This window comes from Crotalus tigris, unplaced genomic scaffold (assembly GCF_016545835.1).
Source record: "Crotalus tigris isolate CLP2741 ecotype Arizona unplaced genomic scaffold, ASM1654583v1 scf7180000017634.973608, whole genome shotgun sequence".
Classification (NCBI taxonomy): Eukaryota; Metazoa; Chordata; class Lepidosauria; order Squamata; family Viperidae; genus Crotalus; species Crotalus tigris.
The window spans coordinates 566,665-590,018 of NW_024096528.1; the positions used below are offsets into that span (position 1 = coordinate 566,665).

A 23,354-nucleotide genomic window follows, 5' to 3' on the forward strand; every position below is an offset into this window, starting at 1 on the left:
ACTGCTTGCAGTAGATGTCCATTTTAACAAAGTAGAATACAGGGCCATCTTATCAGTAGACTAAATACATAAAGTCTGTTAACAAAATTATAAGTCAGTGTTTCACAGTGATTAAGAAATAGATGATGAAAAGTTTTTTTAAAAAAAAAAAAAACATCGCCCGTTGGGAAGGGGAGGGATGGTGGTTGCAACAAAAGAGTAATGCTCATGATCTTAAATATATAATGTATGTTAAAAAGTAACAGGGATTTGACCATGCAATTGTGATTACCATGTTTACTTTTTGGACCCCTCTACAAGTGTCCTTATTGGGCAATCTTTATATAATTCTCTCCACAAAAAGTAATACCGAATAAGCAAATTCTTTAGCAGCACAAAAAGAGGAAGGTTACAGAAACCAGTGGGATAAGGGACAGAGATGCACAGATTGAGGGAAGGTAGGGGCATCTGTTTAACTACTTGAGATAAATAAGAGGGCCCATTTCTAAGGATCAGTAATCTGGAAAGTAAATATTGGCATTGTTGACTGTTAAGTTGTTGCTTTCTATCATATATGCAATGGATATTTATAAAATATATTCAGATATTACAAAAAGGATGTTTCCAGCCAACTTTCCTTCTCAAAAAACCCCAAATGAAATGAGTGCTCCCCTGAAACTTCCCATTGTTCAGGGAAATGAGGCCCTCAGAGAACGCGAAGGTCAAACCTCATCTGCAGAGAAGGAACTGAACACCTTGAAATACTTTCCGTTTACTGCCACTGCTCTTTATAATATTAGTTAATATCATTTGCCTTCAGGAGACATACTTGAATTCATTCTGGCTTTTTCTTCGCACATGTCATATAATCTTTGTTGCAGAGATAATGGCAATTTTTGATACTTTGGCCTTTTCGTTGTTCAGCAATTTGATAGCAATTCCCGCTCTTATCATTAATAACCTGTGGAGAAGAAGTGAAACAGAGAGGTTGTTCAAAATATAAAGAATACAGAAATGGCTTAAATAACTAAGTCATTAGGATCTGATAGCTTATTTTCCATGACAAAGATAGTGATGAGAAAAGGAAATGGTATACTGTGCATGTATTTGTTGGGGAAATGACTATAATGAGACCTGAAGACAGGAAATATTATGAATGCAATAATGCTATTTTCATTATTCTTTGGGGACAAGCATTTAACATTCATTCTATCCATCTCAATATTTTCCTTGCACAACTATCAAATTTTCTCCTTTTTTATCCTTGAAGAAATTGTTTCAGTGAGAACACAATGCTTTTTCTTTTCCATCCTTAAAGGTATAACTCTTATATACTTCTTTCAGCTGAGACATCTGCAGGGGATTCAGAAAAGTCGAGATGGCAGCCAAGGCCCTGCAATCAACATCCATCCCTTTTTAATGTGAATATATATGTTAAAGGGGCAGGGCTTCAATCCCCTTATCAGACTGCTCACTTGACTTTACTAATCCTCCACTTCACACTCTGCAAATCTCAGGCAAAAACTGGTGGATTGGTTCAATCATCTGTTGCTCTTACTCTTTCTTATCTCCCCTTATTATAATCAGTTACATATTTACAGAGAGAAATGACAGAGATCTGGTAAACTCTAGTTGTGTTGGATTATGGAATACTGAAAGTTGCAGTCTTGATACATCTGGAGGGCCTCCTATAGAATAAGGATGAGATGACATAAGAAAACTGAAATGATCAAAGTCACATAGACGTTCTATCTGTCTGTATGTAGATGATTGTATGTGTGTTTCTCTCTCTCTCTCTCTCTCTCTCTCTCTCTCTCTCTCTCTCTCTCTCTCTCTCACACACACACACATACACACACCTCCCCAAAACTGATCACATTACATTAGAATTATTTTGATGTCTTAGGTTCCATGCAAAAATCATTGAGATCTTATTATTTTAGATGCCTAAAGTAAAACACTGCCCTTTAAAACCCATAAATATTTATCTAGCAGAACAGCAGTAGATGTCCACTAACGCGCACTAGCCATTGACCACCACGGTAACTTCTCGTAATATTTTCCAATATGGTGTCAGGCAAAAGTATTATAAAATATTAAAATGATGACTTCAGGATTTGGCTGCTGAGTGGTTTTGCTGTCTTATGGTAACAAATATCAGGTTTACTTGAATGCAAATTACCTTGCTTTCTACAGATTGCTTTGATAGAAGGATTTGGTTTGGGAAACAATATTGCAAGAAGATGGTTAATTCTGAACTTTCTCATCAATTCTCTTATTAAAGGTGCTTTCTTCCTACAGACCAAAACATACAGATATAATATTAAGTATTATATATAATTTTATGATGGTTTCATGAAGATTTTCATTAGAAAAATAGTATTGAGAGAGAAATTTCTTCTTTACTCCAGAATTAGCTCTAAACCAAATTATAGAACCTTGAGATGTTGAAGAGGTTAACTTTTATTCTACCTCAAATATGGTTCAGGAAGAAAACTTCCTTGTTGAAGTATTTTTCTCCATCACATTCCTACACCAAAATCTGGACAGTGCTTCTAAAATTTGAGCTGTCATATGCAGGAAGATACTATAATCTGTGGCAAAGAATTTCTTCCAATAAGATGAACTTTGCATCCTTAAAATGCCTGCTATTGTTTAGGAATAGGAAGCACTAAAAAGAAACAATATTCCCAAAGAGCCTATATTATATTATATTTTATTAACTGGTAAGAAGAAACATCACCACCTAGCTGCAGAACGTGGCTTTTTTACAAGTTTCATATTAGAAAAACCAGGTGTTGTTTTTGAAAAATATTGCTATTTGGTAAATAGAATCAAACACCACCAATTTCAGACTGAAAAAAAAAAAGCAATGTTTATCTATTAAAGAGAGAGCAAACCAAAGAGCATAATCACAATTGTCTTTCTTATTCTATTTTATTAAATTAGATACCATTATCTGTCTGATAATGGGCAATCTGGTCTCTGTGGGAACATGTAGTAAGAATATGAAAATTCAGTATAAATCCTCTTTGGGAACAACTGCTATAATATTATACGTCTTTTCAGACAATCTGCAGCTTGGGAGAAAATCCCTTTCAGAATGCTTTTGCCTTAAATAGGCAGTTTTCTATAATGTAAGGACTAACTTTTTATAAACTTATATCCTTGAAATAGATTTCCATTCTGTAGGGCCTAGTAAGTGTAGTTACTTTGACTGGAGGCTTATGGGAGTATTATGGAAACAACAATCTATCACACTGGAGTCACCAGTGTAGCCACCCTGGGGAACAGCGGTCAGCCAGCAGCCGAATATGAGCATTCCAGAATGGCCAGCAAGTGGGCAGTTCACCCAGAAATTTGAGAGGAAGGGCAGGACAGAGAGATGTTTAAAAGGACAGGATTTGATGGAAACAGGGAGGAAGGGGAAGGAGAGAGAGAACAAAGAAGAGAGAGAGAGAGAACAAAAAAGGGAAGAAGATGAAGAAGAGAGCGAGAAGGGGGGAAAGAGTGATATGTGAGCTGTGGAGAACAAGAGTGAAAAGTGAAGGGGAAAGTACTGTGGAAAAGAAGAACGGTTCAGGAAGAGTTGCTGGGATGATCGGCAGAGAAAGATAAAGCTAGCAGGGAAATAGTGGCCAAAACTAAAACAGAAGAGATGGCGGGGTAGAGGTCCAGGACAAGACAAGATCAGGAAAAGAGGGGCAAAGAGACAGAATAACAAAGGAGGAGAGAGGAGACACAGTAAATGCTGAGCAATCAGGGCAGGGCAAGCAAGTGACCAGAGACAAGATGATGACTTGAAAGAGAGAGAAACAGAGGGGGCAGGGAGAGGGAGAGAGATGCTGGGATGCCAGGTGAGTGATACATGCAGAGAATAGGACTAAGAGTGTGGGGGAAAGCCTCAATTGCCTGGAGAAAGGGACAGAAGGATTTTTCTCCTTTAGCAAGTCTTTCAGGGGTGATACTATTAAGACTCCTCTAGGATTTCTTTTAACCCTTTTTCTGCAGAAGAGGTGATCACAATAGAGACATAAGCCAAGTAGGCAAAATAGACCCCATCACCTTTAATAAGTAGTACAAGGAACAAAAAAGTAGTACAGGTAGTATAAAAGTAGAGTTAAGTGGATGCCTGGATAGAAGAACAAATTCTGCAAGTGGTTAAGGGCCTAACTCAAGATCAGAAGATATTTACTGAGGACATGAAAGTGGACCAAGACACCTCCCATTCCTATACATTGTTAGAGTAAAGGCAAAAGGTCCCAGTTTGCTTTGGGGGCAAGAGCCTTTATTTAACAGAGGACATGAGGGTGCAGTTAGTCCACTCAAACACCCAGATCAGTGATTCCTGGATTAGGGAGTCAGGGGATAGGGATCAAGCCATGGTCTTGGACAGGACATTAACCCCCAAGGGGGAAGCACACAACTCTGCCATATCAGATACACCATGGGTAAGGCTTTTCAATGTTATGGAAAACCTTGTGGCTATGTGCTAGCAACAATCATTTGGGGGTCAGGTAGAAGAAATTGCATATCAGGGATGCAGCCTATGCTGACAGGGGAGGAGTATGGAACTCAGATGGAAAAAGCCATGCAGGCAGTGGAAGAATGGGGTATACCAGAAACACAGAAGAAGAAGAGGATCACAGAGAGTCTGAAAAGTCCCACTGCAGAAGCAGTTAGAAATTTAAAGTTTAGTCGGGAATCGTCTGTGACTTATGACTTACCTCATCATATTGCAGGAAGTGTTTGGGCAAACAAAGACAACTTCTCGCCTGATTTACCAGTTTGCCACAGAAACTCAAATATCCCAACTGATGGAGGTGGAGACCTCGTTGTCAGCAAAGGATACTCACCCTCAAATGGGGACATGACAAGATCGGTTAAAGGCAGGCATCTCCCATTACTCCAGCCAAGAAGTTATTGAGTCCAGTGATTTGCTATAATTGGGGGAATGAAGGCGATTATAGACATACTTGATGAGGCCACGCAGACCAAGAAGTCAGACCCAGGTGGGAAATTCTGAGGGCCCCAGTGAAGGAACCAACTGGATGCCCATCTATGCCAACTAGCTTTAACTTTAAGAACTGCAGATGGCAGAAGTGGGCACCAAAACCAAGAAGTGAAACCTCATCAAAGCTTTCTTTTGCCACAGAATCAATAGGAATATTTTCTTCTGTGTCAGGTCTCTATCCATGAGAGATTGGTGAAAGTCAAGCAACAAGACATTGTAATGGGTAGCACAAGCCAAAAAGAGCATCTAAGGTCAAGCAATAAGACATCGCACAAAAGCCTCCAAGCCAAAAAGCATGAACTACTAAACCAGGTGTGCTGGCCTTGGCTGGCAGAATCCTCAGCAAACTAGTAGGTCCCTCCCCCATAGTGCTGGTGAAAATCAAGGGCATTTACATGAGGCCTCCTTGACACTGGTGCACAGTAACTTTATTGTACAGGCGCTGCTATGACAGGCACCCGAAACACCTTCCCCTACAGAAGCTGGACAATTTGGAGATTTGGGGCATTGGAACCAAGACACTTCCTTACAGTGGTTACCTCCCAATCTAATTTGGCCCCCTGTTTGTGGGGTATTTCAAAACTGTTGGCACCTTGGCCATTGTATATACTTGCCCCCAAGAGCAACCTGGAGTTCCTGATGAATACTGACCTATTCACATCTCTTATCCCTGCAAGTAAACCAGATTCAGGAGGATTCACCAGGCATTGTGAGTAGTGTACCAATGCATGGTGTGAGCACAGCAGGCCCCTGCAAAAGGAGTGGGGAAACTCTGGAATCTGGACCAAGTGAGGAGGGCATTGCAACCAAGGGAGGTATGGTGTCTGCAAGCATCCCTCAGGCTGAACTAGAAACAGCCTGGGCCTAACAGTATCTTCGAAACTGACCCCATGAGAGGAGATGTTGAAGTGGAGGTAATCCCTGAGGTGGTTTCTGTTGTGTCCTGAGCCTGCAAAAGCAGGCTCGGGATGTTGCATTGGTCCCGAGCATTCCAAAAGCTGCCCGGGGACCAGACAGAGCGGTGCCAGCCTTGTGCGCATGCACAAGGTGTGAAAACGCTCTGTTCCTATTGGTTGACATTGTCCGGGTTTCTGGCCATATAAAAAGGCCTATGTGCCTTTTGCTTTTGCTTGGTTGTTGTAGAAGATGAATAAAGTGTTTGTTCAGCATTGCCATGTGTCTTCATCATTCGCACGTGAACGGAGTACACAACAGTTTCCACAAAGGCATTGCAGCACACCCAACAGAGAAATTTGGTTGGAGTTCAAAATGTTACTAATGTCCTGATGAGGTTGAAGGACTGCATGTTGTTAGGTCAAAGTCCATTGCATCATCAGGGAAAGGGCTGGGGGTGAGATCCCAATAGAACAGTTCTACACGAAGGATACCCTGTTTGCTCCAAAATGGGTAGAGCAGGCTAGAGATCAATTTTTGAGGTGGTAGCATTTATTGTCCAAAAATGAGTTCAGTGTGGGATGTGCTAAGAGTGCCCAGCATCAAATCTGATTATACGAAGATAGGCCATTCAAAGAGAGGTCTTAGTGGATTCTCTTAGATGGACTTAGATGGCAAAGTTAAAGAGAACAGGGGTTATCCAAGAGTCTCAGAGTCCCCATACCTCTCTTATAGTGGTGGTTTAGAAGAAGAATGGGATCCTGAAGATGTGCAGGTTACTGCACTCTCAACTAGAGGACCATTCCAGATCAATACACTACCTCATGGATCGAGAACACTGCATTGCTTATTGGGAGCAAAGTGGTTCAATGTATTGGATCTGAGAAATGATTACCATCAGATCCTCATGCATCTAGCTGGTCAAGAAAATACTGCTTTCATAAGCCCACTGGGTTCTGCAAATACAATTGGATATCCAGGGTCTGTCAGGGGGCCCAGAAACTTTCCAGCGAGTGTAGCAAAGAGGTGAGTGGCCAGAAGGGCACCAGATGAGTACAGGAGAACAAACTTGGTGAGCGGTGCAAGCAGGCAAGTGGCCAGAGGGGTCCAAATGAGGCAGAAAATGGCTGAAGTAAGCTGAGCAAGTGAAGTGAGAGAGACATTGAGATGCAAGGTAGTGATACACAGCAGATGATGGGACTGAGGGAATGGAGAGAAAGCCCCAGTCATCTGGAGAAAGAGAGAAATCTATATTTTTAGAAAGATAATTTGGGACAAAGAATTTTATCTACAATGTTTCTGAACCTTGGCAACTTTAAGATATGTGGACTTCAATTCCCAGAATCCACACATCTTAGTTGCTAAGGCTGAGAACACTGATTACAATGATTATGTTAATTTTCTACATTGAATAAGCTAGCCTTCAAAACCAGGTTTTCCCAAAATGACTTACCTGATACAAGTTAGAGCTGAAAAATTCAACAAAGCTCTTCAAAACTAGCACTGGCATTCACAGAAGGTCTTCCAAAGGAAGCTTCTTTCAAAATGAGGGAGGGGGAGGGGAGGGGCAGGGAGGGGGAGGGAGGGAGAGATCCTGAGTGAGGGTTCTGGTTGTGATCAAGATGGGAAGAAAAGTTCCTTTTGTCACCCACTTTCCATAGTGTATTCAAATATTCCTGTCTGAGATTAGCTATGAAAATGAAATTGCAGGGGTGAAAAGAAGACTTTAGATCAGTGGTTCTCAACCTGTGGGTCGGGACCCCATTTAGGGTCGAACGACCATTTAACAGGGTTCGCCAAACAAGGCTGTCCGCCATTTTTCCCCCCTTTTTTTGGCCACGCCCCTGGCACCCGGTGATGTATAAGTGGTTGGGGATCACCACAACATGGGGAAATGTATTATGGGGTCACGGCATTAGAAAGGTTGAGAACCATTGCTTTAGATGTAGCAAATTAAAGAGTCTTATTCTCATCTGGCAAGAACATATGCATTGTATGAAAAGTTAGCCAAGATATGTTGGTGCTGCAGATACAAACTAAAAAGTTCCAATAGTTAAATGGTAGCACATTCAGATTTGTTTAAAGCAGAATCTGGTAAGTTCCTTGAAGAAAGGATTCTTAAAAATATAATTCTAAAACAATAATACTTTGACACTATTGTTAGTATTCCTACTTGAATAAATATTCTTGGTCTAGGGAAGGTTTTTAAAAGTGCTTCTTGGATCAGGGACATTAATTTTCATGCCACTTTTAATGTGCCATTTACATTTTAATAAGGAACCCAATTCAGTTCAGATCCATTATAGTGTAGGCATTTTACATCCATGAATTAATTTTGTCTTCATTTTCCAAAATGACTCTTCACATCATTTGAAAGCAAGTTTTAATTAAATCTACCAGGAAGTGGCATCATTATTACACCTGAAAGATTCAAAAGAAGGTGAATGCTAGATGGCCACAATAGTGAATTCTGTCCACCCGCTTTTTGAAGGCTGATCACCTTTAAACTAATGAGAATGAAGAGTGGGACAATATAGGACAGATCTAATTAAGATAATGAACTAGAGATTATGTGCATCGCTACAGTGTGTCTGAAGAATTTTAATGGAACAGGTTAACAGAAGGTTAAGTAGACATTAAATATATATTATTTAAAGGTAGGCAGATAAAAATAAAAATTGATTTTTAGAGCTAAATAATATGGAATAACAAAAGCTCCAAGTTTAATATATTTTACTTCTGTAGAAAAAATATTCATGACATACATTAGTCAAATGGATACTCAAAATGTAAAATGATACAATGTAGGAAATATCTGAACAAACTGATGGTGTTTGACACAACTGAATTACCAAGAATTTTAGCAGCCACCAAATATGAGGCTTGCTGCTCTTCAGGGATATTTCTTGTGGCCCAGAAAACTAAATCCCTTCTTCATTTTGATTTTACTGGAGTGGGACTGAAAATAAGCGATCTTTATGCACTCTTGAATATAATAACAGAATAAATGGAGGGAAGTTGTAATTTATAAATACTACTTTGACAGCAGTAAGAAATTTCTTCTGCCTATCTGAGATATAACTTTCTTCTCTCTTTTACCTCTGAATCAAATAAACTTTTTAAATATACAGTGTACTAACTATGCATGCGTGTATTTCATTGTTGGCAATGAAGATATATAGGCATATACATATTTGTATGTATTTTTTAAAAAGACATACTTTCAAGGCTACTAAAAGGACACAACGATGCATTTTTCCTGATTTGCCATTGCTTTGTGATCTGTTTTCTAGCTTCCCAGTATAACCTACGGTCCTCATATCTCTTGATAGTTTTTCTAGTTAAGCTTCTAAACGCAATGAAGATTTCTCCAGGTACCTGCTAAAACTACATACACATGAATTATGTTTTTCAGAGGTTGCGGTGGAGAAAACCCTAAATAACCAAGCCAAAAACTAGGCATATTTTATTTAGACTATGAAATCACCTGAGAGTAACTGTTAGAAGAGACATCAGAGTCTTCGTTTCCTGGTTGGAAAAATACGGTATCTTTCCTTCTATCTTCCCACCATCTGGTTGGATATTAATGGTCAGATATTAATGAAATGCACCAAATATAAGTGACTAGGAAAATGTGTAGAATAAGGAAGATGATCTCGATGGAGATATACAGGTTATAAGAGAACAAACATATTCAGTCTATAACAGACAAAAAAATATTTCGAAAAGACTCAGCCAAACATTTCTCTGATTCACAGAAGTAGAAAAAGAGGAAGGAAGTAGAACAACCAATCTTATATTTGCAAGATTCTATTATTATAGTCACTCTCAGCAAAATAAGTTTTAGCTTTCCTGTGGTGTTGATTTTCTGATCTGGTCTACCTGGGAGGGCTTATAAAATGTACTTCTTCCCAATTGGGAGCTTTTGTTAGGTTTTATTTAGATTTAAGATATTTCCCAATTTTGGGGGAAAAATAGTTCAATTTATGGGAATCCATCTGAACTAAAACTATGAATTTGTCTATTGTTAATATATAGTTGTAAAAATACTATCAAAATAATAACCCAATCAAAGCAGACAAGTGGAACTGGAAGAAATAATATTATGAATCATATTCTATCATATATTCTAAAATTATGAAAAAGAGTCAAAGTAGGTGTTGGTCAGTCAATTCTGTAGTAATCATGCCGCACCTACCAACGATTCTAGCTTGCAATGAAATTTTCTTTTGCTATTCCCTGCTATATCTATCTTTAATCAGAATTTGGTGAATGATGCTCTTCCCATCACTTTCATTCAGAGGGAAATGCAATGTGTTTTTAAAAGAAATATTGCCATTCGACTGCTGTATTCTCTTGAGTATTACAGATAATTACCTCAAGTATTTCTGTATATACTTTTTCAACATTTGAAAAACAATCTTGTTAAAATGAGTCAAGATTTTGACATAACTAAACTACTGGATTATTTTTTTGGAAAATTGGGTATGACACTCCAAAATATAGCAATTATCATCTTATTTTGTAGAACCAAGTTTTAATTTTTCAGCCATCCTTATACATAATAAATTATCTAGGATTTTAGAAAGCTTCTGTAGAAAAAAAAATATGAAAATATTTCTATGGTGCTTTATCTAAAGTCCAGGATATTGCGTAATGCTTCTTTATTGATTCATACTAAAATATTACCTTGACAAAAATGCCAAGAGGATCAGAGGATTATGTGAGATGATGCTGAGTTGTTCATGCTAGCCATACCTCCTTTTTTATATTTTTATCCTGCTTTTATTATGTTTGTGTTGTTGTTACTTGCGAAGTCGTGCCCGACCCATCGCGACCCCATGGACAATGTTCCTCCAGGCCTTCCTGTCCTCTACCATCTTCTGGAGTTCATTTAAGCTCACGCCTACTGCTTCAGTGACTCCACCCAGCCACCTCATTCTTCTATTGCCCTTAATCTTTCTAAGCATTAGGCTCTTCTCCAGTGAGTCCTTTCTTCTCATTAGGTGGCCAAAGTATTTGAGTTTCAGCTTCAGGATCTGGCCTTCTAAAGTGTAGTCAGGGTTGATCTCCTCTAGGACTGACCGGTTTGATCGCCTTGCATTCCAGGGGACTCGCAGGAGTTTTCTCCAGCACCATAGTTCAAAGGCCTCAATTCTTTTGGCGCTCAGCCTTTCTTCTGGTCCAACTTTCATAGCCATACATTGCAACTGGGAAAACCATGGTCTTGACTATATGTACTTTTGTTGGCAGGGTGATGTCTTTGCTTTTTAGTATGCTGTCTAGATTTGCCATAGCTTTCCTCCCCAGGAGCAAGCATCTTTTAATTTCTTGGCTGCAGTCCCCATCTGCAATGATCTTGGAGCCCAGGAAGATAAAATCTGTCACTACCTCCATTTCTTTCCCATCTATTTGCCGGGAATTGAGAGGGCCACATGCCATGATCTTGGTTTTCTTAATGTTGAGTTTCAAGCCCACTTTTGCATTCTCCTTTTTCACCCGCATCAAGAGGCTCTTTAGTTCGTCTTTACTTTTGCCATTAGAGTGGTATGATCTGCATATCTTAGGTTGTTGATATTTCTCCCGGCTTTCTTAATTCCAACTTTTGATTCATCTAGCCCTGCCTTTCTCATGATGTGCTCTGCATTTAAGCTAAATAGGCAGGGTGACAGAATACAACCTTGCTGGACTCCTTTCCCAATTTTGAACCAATCAGATGTCCAAAGTCTTCTAGCTGGCTTTCATATCTAGGACTAGAACTCACAGTTTGTTGGTTTCCAGCATGGTGACTTAACCACTAGACCAAACTAAAATATTTAATATTGTAGCTATATTCCAAATGTTGAACATAGATGGATTTTGATGACATTGATATACATATATGAACTCCCACATGCAAGGTACAATATTATCTGTCAAATAGAATTTCTCAAACATATAAGCAACTAAGAATGTATAGCACATGATGCAATCTGTTAAACATTTCAGTGTAATAAGATTTTAGAATATGGAATTGAGCTAACATATATGATAAAATAGTCTTTAACTTATAACCATTTGTAGGGACCATTTGATGTCACAATGACACTGAAAAAAGTGACAACTGTTTTTCACACTTGTGACCATTGCAGCATCCCTGGTCACATGATCAAAATCCATGGCAACTGGCATGTATTTATGACAGTTGCAGTGACCAGGGGTCATGTGATAAACTTTTGTCACATTCTGACAAGCAAAGTCAATGGGGAAGATGGATTCATTTAACAACTGTGTTGCTAAATTAAAAACTGCAGTGACTCACTTAATAACTATGGCAAGAAAGGTGGTAAAATGGAGCAAAACTTACTTAACAAATGTATTGTTTAGCAATGGAATTTTGGTCTCAATTATGGTCATAAGTTGAGAACTATGTGTACTGCTGTTTTCAATAAATTGCCGCCAAAATGTTATCAGAAGAAAATACAAAAACAATAAAATACTAGAAAAAAAGAATATTCATCTTTGACTTAATTGCAGTAAAACAAAACAAACCCAGCCAGGAAGAGAAACCTCATCCCAAGAAAGCAGAACTCGTGGAAGCAGTTTCTTCCAAAAGGAACTTTTATTAGGAGAAGCTGATAGCAGCCATAATAGACAAGAACTGAGGGTTTCCTGCTCAGATCAATAAGTTAAAAGCGTCCCAAGCAAACTCCACTCCAAAGTTCATCCGGTCAGTTCAAATGGGCCAATCCCCAGGTATTAAGTCTGTTGTGGGAAAGAGCAGATAACGACAGGCTGTCTCCAGGTTGCAGCAATGTTTTGTCTGTCTCGGGGTTGCAGCAATGTTTTGTCGGCTCTTCACACCTTCCCTTCCAAAAGTGGAGATAAACCAGTTGCCAGAGGCGCATTCCTTTCTCCCCCCCCCTTCTAGCTGACATCAAGGGGAAAGATAGTTCACAGAGGAAGAAACAGCAAAGTGTTACAGTGTTGCGATAGAGGGAAACAGAGCAATAACCCACAGTGCTTTCCCCCCCTCCCCTCCAGGAGCATGGCAGAATCCAGAAGTATAGAAAGAGTAAAGTTAGAATTAGGTAGAAAAGGGTCCTCTTAGAATATAGGTTCTGACAGCAACAGTAATAATACAAGGGAAGTTATTGTACGTATGTAAAATAAACATACTTCACATATAATGATCTCACTTGTACATACATTTAAAAAAATCTAATGATTTTGACAATGTTTCATGATTGCACATGGCTCTGTAAGGAAATTTTCTGTTGCCTTCTGCATTTAGATTGTGTTTATTATCTAATGATATTTAGTTTAAAACAGTGGTTCTCAACCTTTTTATACGGCGACCCCGGTCATAAGGCCGTGCCGTGCATGCGCAGCGTGCATGCGCGGCACCCCCCGTGCGCGGCACGCATGTGCAGCAGCGCCCCCATGCACGGCACGCATGCACGGCGGCACCCCCATGCACGGCGCACATGCACGGCGGCGCCAGCTGAGAAAAAATGGCGGATCGCATTGTTTGGTGACTCCCGTAAAATGGTCGTTCGACCCCAAATGGGGTTGCGACCCACAGGTTGAGAACCGCTGGTTTAAAACAAACTAAAACAAACTTCCCTAGGGAGAGGTTTTTGCCAAATCACTTTCAAGATGTACATTTGTGACAACTACATGGAGGAAAAGCTGCTCAGAAAACATAGGTAGGTCTGGAGATAAAGTGTTGAGCTATGATTCAGGAAGCCTTGGTTTTCTACCTGCCTTTGGTGCTGTCTGGAGTAAGACCTATTTCATTTAAAAGGGAGGGGAAGGGGAAGGGCCTATCTATGCCCCTGAGCTGCAAAAATGCAGACAAAGATGAGATGGCAGCAAATGTATCTGCCATCTTATGGTTATCCAGTTTTTGTAACTCAAAAAGGACAGCTTTAAGTTATTTTGTGAACTTTTCTAATAATATAAAATGTAATAGAGAGTTACAGTTCTGAGGCCATTGAAAAAGTTTGTAATTAGTAACCCTGAATAATGATGAATGCAGCAGTGAACCAGTTTCATCAAAGCTCATAATACTAATTGCTTGAGCTCAAATGCCAAGGGAGTTCCTAACTGGAATGAGCTTTGATAAACTCAGGCCTACAGTATTCCCCTGGGCCCCTAATTCCACTTTTCTGTAGTAGAACCAAAGCAAAGTTAACTAATGATCTTTTGGATCCTATATGTAGCTTAATATACAGTATGTGCTTTCCTTTCAAATATCTTTGAAGCAATTGCTCCTTTTTTGTGAGAAGTCAGCAAAGATGTTGAGAAAAAAAACTCTTCAGAGATTTGGAGGACAAAATTCTATTAACTGATGCAAGTTGAGTAGCCAATTCAATTCATGGCTGTGGAATTCAACAAAATATCCACTCTTTTAAGCAAAATGAGAGCTATGTCTTCTAGATTGTAATTTTACTTCCACTAACTGCAAAGTAAGCAGATGAGTGAGCAAGTGGAGATGTCTAATGTAACATTCAGCAACATGGCATCCAGCAGACAAATTCTGATTTCTGCTGTGGCTCCATCTTTTCAGCAATAATGGACATCACGCCAATCAGGATAAGTTTTGATAGACACTGGAAAGTACCCTTTAATACCTTTGCTATATTAGAATTACTGGCATTAAGCATCCTTTAAAACTTTTTAAGGCTAATATCTTCAGAGAATTCCACCCTTCTGATAATGAACCCACTGTCCATCATCATGTTCATATAAGAACATTTTATTAATATTCTATTTTTATCAGTGACCACAGGATACACTTTCTTTGATATTTCCATTATTTGCACAATATATTAATGCTTACAATGTTAAGCATTGCTGTTAGTCAATGCAGATCTTTCTGTTCCAGCTAAATAACAATGTACTTGGGAAATTAAGCACTTGCCTGGCTTTCAAAGTAAATCATGATGCACACTTGTTATTTGTGAACATTCATGATTCAACTCATGAAGGGCAATTGCTAATATGGAAGGAGTACCAGAACAAAACTGAAAAAACAAAGCAGTTGGTTGAGGTCCTGCCTGATCAGCAGCAGCTCAGGAAACAAATTCTGAAACAGAGTTTATTCTATAGATTTCAAATATCACTGTGATGGGACCTTAGTCTGGCTCAATAATAATAATAATAATAATAATAATAACAACAACAACAACAACCCCCAGTGAGGCACTACCTTGACGTGGTTGTGGGGCTCGTGTACTCTGAGGAAGATGAGAATTATGCCAGAGGTTCAACCATACTGGACAGGTAAGCACCTGCAACATTACACCCCAGACTTAACAATTGTCGATAAGAAAGACAAAAAAGTCTGGATAGTGGACGTGGCAGTGCCTGGAGATAGCAGAATAGAAGAGAAAGAACTGGAGAAGATAACAAAATACAAAGACCTACAAATAGAAATAGAAAGACTGTGGCAAAAGCAAGCAAGGGTAGTACCAATAGTCATAGGCTCCTTGGATGCAATCCCAAAACAAATGGAGCATCACTTGAACACCATTGGCATTGACAAATTCACTATTAGTCAATTGCAAAAGGCGGCCTTACTAGGAACTGCTTCCATCCTGCAACGATACCTGTAATACCATCAAACATCCACATCTGCCTATCCCAGGTCCTGGGTAAGGACTCGATAGGTAGACAAAATGCCAAATCCAGTCTGAACATCTGGCTGACTGTGCGATGATCGATAATAATAATAATAATAATAAAGTTGGAAGGGACCTTGGAGGTCATCTAGTCCATCCCCTGCTCAGGCAGGAAACCCTATACCATTTCAGACAAATGGCTGTCCAGTCTCTTCTTAAAAACTTCCAGTGTTGGAGCATTCACCACTTCTGGAGGCAGGTTGTTCCACTGGTTAATTGTTCTAACTGTCAGGAAGTTTCTCCTTAATTCTAGTTGCTTCTCTCCTTGATAAGTTTCCATCCGTTGCTTCTTGTCCTGCCTTCAGGTGCCTTGGAAAATAGCTTGACTCCCTCTTCTTTGTGGCAGCCCCTGAGATATTGGAATACTGCTATCATGTCCCCCCTTGTCTTTCTCTTCGTTAAACTAGACATACCCAATTCCATCAACCTTTCCTTATATGCTTTAGCCTCCAGTCCCCTAATCATCTTTGTTGCTCTTCTCTGTACTCTTTCTAGAGTTTCAACATCTTTTTTACATCATGGTGTCATGGTAACCAAAACTGGATGCAGTATTCCAAGTGTGGCCTTACCAAGGCATTGTAAAGTGGTATTAATACTTCACATGATCTTAATTCTATCCTTCTGTTAATGCATTTTATTTTATGTCACATTTGACTGTGGTGAGTCATCTGCTCATGCTAGTTCTAGATTACGAGAGTGATGACCTTATTTGGAGAACATTAGGATAGGAAGGCTGCCATGACTTGCTATCTTTTAAGTAATGGCAAATGTTTATGGCTGCTATTAGCACCATGTCCTTCTTCAGTAGAAAATCAGAAATTAACAGTTTCATGCCACTTCCTAGACTCTGTCATTTTTCAAGCTGCTTGCAAGATCTCCCTTGCTGTCAAAGAGAACAAACTACTGATTATATATTGTGGGTCTTCTGCTTATCTCAGGGTTGTCAAATGGTGGCCCATGGGCCAGATGCGTTGCACAGAGGTCACAAACACCCCAGCTCTGCAAACGCAAAAAATATCGCAATACATCACAATATGTCAAGTGATGTGATCGAGATTGACACTTGTGGCTTATCTGCTTGTTTTTCCTTCCGTTCCTTTTTTTTTTGGTATACCAATTAATTTAAAGCCTTAGTTGACTTAATCTTGTGAAATAGACAACTGTGAATGTAGTTCGTGTTGTGCCCCCAAAAATAATTTGTACAACTACTTTCCAAAAGGTATACAAGCAGCTGTTTCAGCTTGACTATTGAGACAGAAATTCTTTATACTGCATTATGTAAAGCTTTTCCTGAAGAAAATATTGTATTCATTTCAATAATGTCGGATGCTTTTTGATACAAGACCAAAGACATTATTGTATTAACTTAAATTAACATATCTATCAAGTCTACCTATATGCTATCTGTCAGTAATGAAAATACTTTAAAGACCCTCATTTAATATTGGGTTGGGAATCTGTGGTCCTCCACGTCACTTAAGGCCAAGCTCATTAGATCAAGTCCTCAGAGTTCTCCTATTTCTGCTTTTAAAGCCATTCCCTTTAAGGAATCTGATTAAGCAGCAGAACCTCTGAGAAGCCAACAAAAAGAATGGGATTGTGCTTTCCTTCAGTGAGCAAATGAACCGCCTCTAAGTTTTTCAGAGCTATATCACTGCAAAAATTGAACTTTTATTTGGATTGCATTGCAACTGACCTCAGAATAAATTGGGTTGGCTGTCAAATTCAGTAGACACTTTGGGATCATAGAGATCAAAAACTGTTTTTGAACTGGCGTATAGTCCTCATACAGAACCGCTAACAGAATTTCAACAATGGGTTAGTATATTTTGTACATCCTGCAGAACTGTAGTGGGTACAAAGAGCCACCAGATGTCACTGTTGCTGCATACAAGTTTCATTTTACGGGCTTTGAGATTAATCCGCTTAAAACACATTTTATGTTGCATAAACTAATTTGAAACTATAATAATTATTTATATTGAAATGTCTATGAAGCTACTATAACTAAAATAATGACCTAATACATATGTTGTATTGAATTTAATTCAATGGGGCTGCAAAAGATATAAACTGTATCCACTTTTCATTGATGTAAAAGAATATCCATAAATGCAAGCTGCCATGGGTCAGTGTTAATACAAGAACAGATGGAAATAGAAGGAAATGTGATGCACATATACTTTATTCCAAATGAAATCTAGGTTATAGCATTTATAGACTACATTTATTTTTATATTACAAGCACTCCAGTGGAAATAAGTAATGCAACCATGAAGTTATGCTCTTAGTGCAAGGATTTTCAATAGGTATGTTCATGGTGGCTTCACATAAAGAATTAAATAGGAATCCATGAATTTGGGAAACAATATTGCATAATTTTTAATCATTAAGAATAAATTTAATTGAATTTGGATTATCTACTGTTGCTGAGGTTACATTCTCAAGAGGAAGATAAATGAAAACAGCAGATTTATAATAAATGCATTAAAATGCATCAACCATAACCAAAATAAGTGGCAGTAATATTCTTAGATACAGAAAAATCTTTTTATAATTTGGAGTGGTCTTTCTTACACAAATTTTAAATAAAATGAATCCAGAAAAATTTAAAACTTGAATAGATACATATAAATAGTAAAGGAGTCCTTGACTTAACAACAGTTAATTTAGTGACCGTTCAAAGTTACAATGGCATGGAAAAATGTGATATATGACTGTTTTTCATAGTTACAACCTTTCAAAATTCAGATGCTTGGCAACCGATTCATATTTATGACCATTGTTGTGTCCCAAGGTCATGTGGTCAGTTTTGCGACCATCTGACAAGCAAACTCATTGGGAAACCAGATTCACCTTAACAGTTGGATTACTAACTTACCAACTGCAATAATAATAATAATAATAATAATAATAATAATAATAATAATAATAATGGACTAATAATATTGGACTAATAATAAAGTTGGAAGGGACCTTGGAAGTCATCTAGTCCAACCCTCTGCTCAGGCAGGAAACCCTATATCATTTCGGACGAATGGCTGTCCAGTCCCTTCTAAAAATCTTCCAGTGTTGGAGCATTCACCACTTCTGGAGGCAGGTTGGTCCACTGGTTAATTGTTCTAATTGTCAGTGATTCACTTAACAACTGTGGCAAGAAAGGTCATAAAGTGGAGCAAAATTCACTTAACAAATATCTTACTTAAAATTAGAAATTTTGGACTCAGTTGTGGTCGTAAGTCGAGGACTACCCGTAAAGGTCGAAGCAATCCAAAAACTCCACAGGTTTTCAGTAAGTAAAGATAAAGACAAACTCAAACATTCAAAATAGTACAACTTTTAGGTTAAGAGATCAGTTACAAAACAATAGAGGAAATAACTTAAAATGGACATTAACAATGTTTATTATCTTCCTTGCTTTTTGTATCTTTATCCTAGTGTGATTTTTGTTTAAGAAATTTGTCAATGCCTATGCAATAAAGAAAAATTCAGCCAAATTCTATATGTTATACTTGGTATTTGAATCTTTTTTGAGCATTGGCAGTAGGGTCACATTCCTCAAAGTCATCTCTCTTGTGGTTCCTACAGAACTTTGAATTCTAACACCTTGTAGTTCCTCCTGTTTTAAATGTCTACTATCTAAAGCAGCCATTTCATCTCTCTAAAGCAGACATGTCAAACTCAAGACTGCAGGCCAAATCTGGCCCATGATATATTCAGATCCGGCCTGCGGGGCCACCCTGGAGATGGCAAGGGGCCAGCCCATGCCACCTTGGTCCCAGCTCATCCCAGCCCAGCTGAGTGCTTCTCCTGGGCACAAGAGATGGCAAGCACCCGGGGGCTCATAGTGCCCAGCAGCAGCTGCAGCTCGTTGGCCCCTCGGCCACTCATTGGCCAGCAGCGACGGCCAGCTGGATGTGAGCTCAGTGTGTCCAATAAGCCAGGTTTGACCCCTCCCCACCTGCACCACACTCATGCACTCATGACCCCTCCCCACCTGCACCACACTCAGAGCTCTGCAGCCAGGGCACCCCACCTCGCCATCTGCCTCACCTCAGCTCCATGGTGGCAGCACTGGCAGCCATTCCATCCAACAGAAGCGCCACTGCCCCTCTGCTCTCCTCCAAGCCGGAAAGCTCACTAGCCTGGAGGGGAAGCCACCATCATAGCCCATCAGGTGAAGCACCATCATAGCCCATCAGGTGAAGCTGCACCAAACCTCATCTCCCCCACCCTCCCACACCCTTCATGAGCAACCTGGCCAAGGAGAGTGAGCACAGCAGCAGCAACCTCAAGGAGGTACATGCAACCAGGCATCCCCTCAGGGAAGTGGGGTTGAGTTGGGCTGGGCTGCAGGGTCCCTTTTGGTTCTTTTCCTCGACCATCCGGGGGCTTGGAGAGTAGAAGTGTCCAATATGGATACTGCGCCTTGCCTTCCAGATGTGTCTTCCCTGCAGCCTCTGCATTGGAGAATGGGTGGGCTTCCCAAAGTGAAGGTTGCTTTTTTCAGATGTGGTCCTTGCAGCTTGCACCCCCTCTTCTGCCATCTAACCAGCATTGCCTGTGAAAACTAAATTTTGGATGTATATTTTAGGGATTTTGAACTCTATTTCTGGGCTTCTTGGACATTGGAGAGTTATTGGGAAAAGTTGGAGACACTTGTTTCCTATTTGGAAAAGCTTTCGAGAAGGATGCTGGCTTGTTGGGGCAGCCTTCCCTCACATAGCTTCCCATCATCCCTCCTTTTGTACAGAGATCTTTGTAATTCAACCAAGAATTTTGGCATGCTGCAATGCACGCATGCACACATGATTCCAAGCTTGGAGACTTTTATCCACATCTGAGCTGGCAAACTGCCAATCATGCCGGCTTGGGGAGAAGGACCTCTCCTTCCTCTGTGGATAAAAGTCCCCAAATGTGGAATGTGGTGTGTGTGTGTGTGTGTGTGTGTGTGTGTGTGCATGCACACCCACACGTGTGTGCACACACATATTTGGCTGCCAGCAGTTTGGAGAGGCAAGGAGCTTGTGGGGACCAAGTTGTCCCCATGTTGAGTTCTTTGGTGCAATTTCTTCCATGTCAACCCTGCCATCCTGAGTCAGCTGGCTGCACCTATCCAGCCACGCCCACCCAGCCAAGCCTACCCAGTTGCGGTGACCCAGCAGTGATCACCTAGCCATGCTTATCCAGCCATGCCCATCTGGCCCTTTCAGGGCAACTATAATGCTCATAGAGCCCTCAATGAAATTGAGTTTGACACTCCAGTCTAAAGGAAGTTTTGTTCTACAAACTGAATTCTAAACTTTAAATAGAGGATGCCACTATTTTTAGATAGTGAGGACAAATACAACAATGTGAACCTAGAAATCTAACAATGTTCTTCATTTCCTGATGTCTGCTATATATATCCTACTTACTGAAATACAGTGCAAGATTATGGATTCAAAATAATAATATATGGCATTTTTATAGATACTTGGGTTTTAAGTTATTGCAAATTTTCAATTTTCAGCCAACTATTTTATTTGTTATTTATATTGTCAACCATGTCTGAAAAAATAACTCTGGGCAGTATACAACAATCAATAAAACAAGAAAAATATAAAAACAATCATTATAAAAATACAAAAAGTCATTATTGAATTGAAAAAAAATATAAAAATGAAAATATTTTACAAATATTGCAGATTGCATTATGATTCGAATGCTCTCTAGAGCTATAGTTGTTTCTTCATGTAACAATTATATACTCCAACATTTCTTATTCATTGATGCTTATTGTTTTTGTTGTTGTTATTGTTGTCCCTCTCTGGCATTATTTCTAGAAGGACATAGAAAATAAACATAGACACTTTAATAAATTAAAGGTAAAGTTGCCTTTGAGCAGACCTCAGCTCTGACTTCCTGGATTCCTGCAATTATTTTGAAGCAGATTGAATTCCTTCTTCTGAAATGTTTTTCAATTTTCTAAACTAGTTTACAATTTCATGGTAGGCTCTCATAAATATTAACCAATCCCAATCCTACGTAGCCTATCAACTCAGACAAAGAAAGTCAGCTTTGTCAGCTGCTGAGGTTTTGAAAACAAACAGCCACATTTCAGTTTATGTGACTCATATGCTTACTATATGTTAAGCATTAAAGTACTGATATACTATATGTATCTTCTCCTAACGTATTGATGAATTCTTTATGAGCCTTATAATAATTATATAATTAATATGGCAATACTCCTAAAATCAAAATACAGCAGTAAATTCATGAATACATATTGCAGCTGGGAGACAGAGATTCTTGGTTCAAATCTTGCTTCTTCTAAGACAGCGGTTCTCAACTTGTGCGTCGCGACCCCATTTGGGGTCGAACGACCATTTCACGGGGGTCGCCAAACAACGCGATCCGCCATTTTTTTTCTCAGCCGGCGCAGGGGGCGGCCCAGGGGGCGGCGCCGTGCATGTGCACCACACAGGGGGTGGCACAGGGGGCGCTGGTGCCGCACAGGGGGTGGCACCGCGCATGCACGCCGCGCAGGGGCAGCACATGGGGCGGCGCGCATGCGCGCCACGCAGGGGGCGCCGCCATGCATGTGCACCACGCAGGGGGCGGTGCAGGGGGCAGCACCACGCATGCGCGCCATGCAGGGGGTGGCGCCACGCATGCGTGCCGCGCAGGGGGCGGCACCACACATGCGTGCCGTGCAGGGGGAGGCGCCACGCATGCGCGCCGCCTGCTTATGACCGGGGTCGCCGGTCTAAAAAGATTGAGAACCACTGTTCTAAGAACTTAAGAGGAGGTTGTGAGTAGGACAAGAACAATGGGTTGAAGCTCATCAAAGAGAGATCCTACCTGTTACTAAGGAGAAATTTCCTGACAGTGAAAACCATTAATCACTGAAACATGTTGCCTACTGGAGTTGTGGGTGCTCCATTCACTGGAAGTTTTAAAGAAAAGATTGGGCAACCATTTGTTCAGGATGATGAAAGGTTTCCTGCCTTGGATAGAAGATTGAACTAGAAACCTCTGAGGTCCCTCCCCATCCTATGATTCTATTCTATCCTCAATAAGATGCATACATGATCTATTTTCTTGTGACTTCATTTTCCTTCGTCAGCGATATGAAAATAATAATTGTTATTTCAGAGATTTTTTAAAAAAAAACAAGCTTTATTAGTTTTTTTCATTTTACAAACAAGTGGTGGCAGGGTAGTCAATTGTCCAAAAAAAAAGTCATACTCATATAGTTCAGATTAAGTCATTAGAAACCCCCTCTCTATTCCCTCTAATAATATATTATATTCAAGTTAATGTATTTCAATACAACTAAGTCAATCAAAACAATCATCAATAACATTTCATCTAAATAAGTCCAAATCTTGTATTAAACTTTACATTTCAATTGCTATATTCCATATTGCTAATATAAATACATAATTAACACTTCAGGTGTCTCTCCATTCCCTTTTTCTTTAACATAATCAATAATCATTTATTAATATCATTTCTTCTTTTTTCTTATTCTTCTTCCATTACAAAATAACTATCATTTCTAATAGCAAAAATATTAGTTCAAACAAGAAAAGAGAAAGAAAACAAAAACAAAAGAAAAAAGAAAAAAATACCTTTCTACTCTATTTATTTATTTATTAAAATTTATAAACTGCCCCACTCCCACAGGACTCCGGGCGGCTAACAATAAAAACACAATATAACTTAACAAGACAAACAATACAGTAACATTCATCCAGGGGTCAGATTTTATAAACCCCAGGCCTGCCGGAAAAGCCAGATCTTAAGCAGCTTGT

At 39.5% G+C, this 23,354-nt stretch overlaps 1 long non-coding RNA gene across 4 annotated transcripts in view; it reads right to left on the minus strand.

Moving 5' to 3' along the window:
• Positions 1-208: 208 nt before the first annotated feature.
• Positions 209-23,354, minus strand: part of LOC120304350 — a 56,227-nt gene continuing 33,081 nt past the window's right edge. For 2 of the 4 annotated variants that reach the window (XR_005555707.1, XR_005555706.1), the window contains 4 exons: positions 9,375-9,459; positions 4,836-4,919; positions 2,162-2,274; positions 209-940 (listed from right to left, as the gene is read on the minus strand). This is a non-coding gene — a long non-coding RNA (uncharacterized LOC120304350). The remainder of the gene's footprint in view (positions 941-2,161; positions 2,275-4,835; positions 4,920-9,374; positions 9,460-23,354) is intronic. The other 2 variants (XR_005555709.1, XR_005555708.1) reach the window with 1 other exon arrangement.